This window comes from Quercus robur, chromosome 1 (genome assembly GCF_932294415.1).
Source record: "Quercus robur chromosome 1, dhQueRobu3.1, whole genome shotgun sequence".
In the NCBI taxonomy this organism is placed as follows: domain Eukaryota; kingdom Viridiplantae; phylum Streptophyta; class Magnoliopsida; order Fagales; family Fagaceae; genus Quercus; species Quercus robur.
The window spans coordinates 5,831,623-5,836,582 of NC_065534.1; the positions used below are offsets into that span (position 1 = coordinate 5,831,623).

The 4,960-nt window shown below is 36.3% G+C and overlaps 1 pseudogene; it reads right to left on the minus strand.

The window, feature by feature from the left end:
• Nucleotides 1–1,221: 1,221 nt before the first annotated feature.
• On the minus strand, nucleotides 1,222–3,285 carry LOC126717675 (extensin-2-like; annotated as a pseudogene).
• Between the last annotated feature and the right edge of the window lie 1,675 nt (nucleotides 3,286–4,960).

Below are 4,960 nucleotides of genomic sequence, written 5' to 3' on the forward strand. Positions count from 1 at the left end.
GTAACAGTGCACCGCACCGCATGGTGCAGTGCAGTTGCAGTTTTATAATAAAAAAACCGCACCCTCATTATATATTAATATATATTTTTTTTAATATTAAATATATTATTAATAGTTTAATAACCCTAGTTTTCAAAAAAAAAAAGTTTAATAAACCTAGCAAGTGTTGATTAGGAAAATCAGCCCAAAATAAAGAAAAACTAGCTCAATAATTTAAAATTTGGCCAAAAACAAAGGAAAAAATCAATTTTGGGCTGGGTAGGAAAAATCCAAAATTTGAAAAATATACCAGCTTCTAACCGCATCTTATATGCCGCACCACACATGTAATCGCAAAAATGAGGTGCAGTGCAGTTATGATTTTGGCTAAACTCTAAACCAAACCACACCACACCACATCGCATCGCACCGCACATGTGACTGCAAAAATGAAATGCGGTGTAGTTATGATTTTGGTTAAACCACACCGCAAAGCGCTGTACTAAAATTGGCCCAAAATTGTACCACACCACAAACACCCCTAGGTGAAAGCACTCTATAATTAATCATACTTTGTTTGCACTCTACTGCTTAATCAAAGACAAAAACAAATTTGTCGTGGTTTGGAGTGAAGGAAAATTGCCATTTGTGCAATCGGATAATTACTACAGACCATTCACGACTGGTCACTATCTTTATATCTTCTTAATAAAATAAAATAAAAACAAAACAAATACAAGTAAGAACCTCATGTACAACTGCTACAATTGGTCCCAACCTTACCCAAAAAAAAAAAAAAAAGTCACCATTCACTCAATCATTTTTGGGTTACTAAACGAGTTACGGTTGTGTGTATGGTCTGCCATTGACGTGAAACCATAATGGTTGGTTAGTCATCTATGTCAAGATATGTTATACTTGCTAAGATAACAAATTATTGTCATAAAACTAATTACCACACCCTCTAGTTAGCCAAGATTTTAAGCCAAACCATTAGAAAATACATTTTTATGAGTAATGTTGTGGATTCAACTCCAAAAATCGAATACACGTAGAATGCATGGATATAAATCATATCAACCAAGGTGTTTTTGATTGAATTTTGACCATCTGCAGTTGTTTAAAACAAACCTGATTTTGGATTTTGAGATATAATAACCCTTGCATGTTGCAGCAACAAGAACTAGAATGTTTAGATGACATTTGTAATAATAGTGACTTGTAGTTGTGCAAATAGAAATATAAACAAAACTTCTTTAAAAACTTGAATTTCTGGCATGCATTGGTTACAGAAATAGAAATATACATAGAATTTCTTTAAGAACTTGAATTTCTAGCATACATTACAGAAAATAATACAACGGAATTCTTCGTACATATAATATAGATCATTTGGGCTCTCCATTTCATGCTTTTATTGTACAGAAGGTCACTTGTTCATAAATAAAATTCAAATCTGTAAAAAGAATTATACAATTCAAAAAAAATCCAAGGATAATTGATTATTATTCAAATTGACCATTGAATAAGGGTTAAATTTAAACTTAAAAGTATTCTGGAGGTGGGGGTGAGGAAGACTCATCAGAAGGTGGAGGAGGAGATTTTTGGAAGTATGGTAGATGTTCCCAATCAGATGGTGGTGGTGAGTTATGGAAATATGAAGGAATTGGACAATGATGGTGATATGGTGGTCAAGGAGAAATGTAGTAGTATGGAGGAGGTGGTGATGGAGAATGAGGAGGTGGAGACTTATAGTAGTAAGTTGGAGGTGGTGGGGACTTTAATGGAGGAGGAGGTGAGTTTTAGTAATAAGGAGGCGGTGGAGAGGGGGATGGGGGAGGGGGAGAATTGTAGACGTACGGAGGTGGCAATGAAGGAGATGGAGGAGGTGGTGACTTGTAGATATAGGGAGGAGGAGGTGATGGAGATGGGGGTGGTGGAGATTTGTAAATGTAAGGAGGAGGAGGGGATAGTGAGGGTGGTGGTGGAGATTTATAAACATATGGAGGAGGTGGTGATGAAGATGGTGGTGGTGGTGATTTGTAAATGTAAGGAGGAGGAGGTGAAGGTGAGGGTGGTGGTGGAAATATATAGACATAGGGAGGAGGAGGTGATGGAGATGGTGGTGGTGGTGATTTGTAAATATAAGGAGGGGGGGATGGTAAGGGTGGTGGTGGAGATTTGAAGACATAAGGAGGAGGAGGTGAAGGTGAGGGCGGTGGTGGAGATTTATAAACATATGGAGGAGGTGCTGGTAGAGATGGTGGTGGTGGTGATTTGTAAATGTAAGGAGGAGGAGGGGATGGTGTGGGCGGTGGTGGTGATTTATAGACGTAAGGAGGAGGAGGTGATGGAGATGGTGGTGGTGGTGACTTGTAAATGTATGGAGGAGGAGGGCATGGTGAGGGTGGTGGTGGTGATTTATAGACGTAAGGAGGAGGAGGCGATGGAGAAGGTGGTGGAGGTCATTTGTAAATGTATGGAGGAGGTGATGGTGAGGGTGGTGGTGGAGATTTATAGACATAAGGGGGAGGAGGTGATGGAGATGGTGGTGGTGGTGACTTGTAAACATATGGAGGAGGGGGTGATGGAGATGGTGGTGGTGGTGATTTGTAAATGTAAGGAGGTGGAGGAGATGGTGAGGGTGGTGGTGGAGACTTATAGATGTATGAAGGATGTGGAGATGGAGACGGGGGTGGTGGGGATTTGTAGACATATGGAGGGGGAGGTGATGGAGATGGTGGAGGAGGAGATTTGTAAACATAAGGTGGGGGAGGTGAAGGTGATGGTGGTGGTGGTGATTTGTAAACATATGGAGGTGGTGGGGATGGAGATGGGGGAGGTGGGGGCTTGTAAACATATGGTGGAGGTGGTGATGGTGAAGGTGGTGGTGGTGATTTATAAATGTATGGTGGTGGAGGAGATGGTGATGGAGGAGGTGGTGATTTATAGACATACGGTAGTGGAGGAGAGGGAGATGGAGGAGGTGGAGACTTGTAAACATATGGTGGAGGTGATGACGGTGAAGGTGGTGGTGGTGATTTATAAACGTATGGTGATGAAGGAGGTGGTGATGGAGAAGGTGGTGGTGGCGAGTTGTAGTGGTAGGTAGGTGGAGGTGGTGGAGATTTCAATAGTGGAAGTGGTGGAGGAGGTGAAGCATAAATGTATGGCTTATCAGCTACTACGCTAGTAGCTATAATGCAAAAGGTTATAGCATAAACTAGCTGAGGCCAATGCCCCAGGTATTTCAAGGTACCCATTTCAACTCTAATTTCTGAAGGATTAGTTCTTAGACTTGCATGTTAACAAAGGATGCTAACCCTTTATATAGTGAACTCCATAATCATTTTTGACAATGATGTATTTGTTTATTCCTTTAACAGACTGTATCAATGATTTAAATATCATTCCAATTCTCTTTTTGATTCTCCTTTTTACTGAATCAAATCAAAAATATTGACCGTCATTATGATTAGAAGTTTCCAACGAAGTATCTCAATTTCATTTTCATGAACGAAGTCAAGATGTACAGAGTAGGTAAGGTTGTGTTTGGCTGGATGATGGCTAGGATACTTTATATATATATATATATATCAATTTAGAAGCAAATTCTATCGAAAGTTGAGGGTATTTGTCTGCCACCATATTGGAAAGACAACATGAAAGTCAAGAAATAAAGTCAAAATCTAAGTTGGCTATAGACCGACTTTGTCCTAATAAGACCTGGCCCCTTCATTTATTTTAAAGATAGCAAGAGTTTCAATTTTGTTCTACTTGACCAGCCTTCAGCTCCATTATTATGATTTAGCGTGTATTTATTATGTGTATTTCAGTAAGACTTGAACTCTGTATTCATGTAGAATGTAAAACTTACTGTCTAGATGGTTGTGTTGGATAGCTATTTCTATAAAAATAGTGTCGGTGCAATAATTTTGATTTAGCAAACATTAGTACTTATTACTACATTTTTAGTACATACTACTTTAGGTACTTGCGTAAGTAATATTATTAAATTTTTTTTTTTTGAAGAAATATTATTAAATATTTTCAAAGTACTCTATACTCTCATATCAATCATATATACTACTATGAATTTAATTAATAAAATTCACTATTTTGTGACTGGTGGGAGTACCACATTGTCAAGCTGTAGAGAAATTCAATGAGTTTTACAACTAGATGTATCACCAATCCCAAAAAAATTGTGTCAAGCTTTATGTTAAACTAATGTGTAATCCCATGCATATGTATGGGTACATTTAAAACCAATCACAATTATATATATATATATGGGTCATGCTAACGAGTGCCCTTAGGACACTGGTTAAGAATCCAGTTAAAGAAAGTTTTGGCATCACTTTTATGGGAAATGAAAAAAGCTGTCAAAACATTAATTGTTTTTTTTTCTTTTCCCATAAAAACTTTCTTTAATTAGATTCTTAACCAGTACCCTAAGGGCACTCGTTAGTATTTTCCTAGATATATATATATATATATATATATGATTTAAAATCTAATTGGATCTAGACTCTTCGGTTTTTGCACATAATAATTTACTTGGCACAAAAATTAAAAAATTAGATGGCACATGGTACAAAATTGAATTTCAATTAAAATTCAATTTATAATTTAATTGAATTTAGACTCTTTGATTTTTGTACTTAATAATTCACTTGACACACAAATTTAAAAATTGGATGAGACATGTGATGTAAAATTGGACTCCAATTTAGAATTTAATTGGATTTATTCTCAGTTTTGGCTATTAAAATATACTAGCATATAACTTCATGCAAATGCATTGATGCATTTAAAATTAAACAAAATTTTTATTATAAAAATATAAATAATTAGTCAATTTTTTTTTTAAAGCATGTAACACATGCATTCATGCATACATATAGATATTTTTAAAATTAAACACAATTTTTATCATAAAATATAGATAATTAGTCAAATTATTTTTTTAAAGTAATTA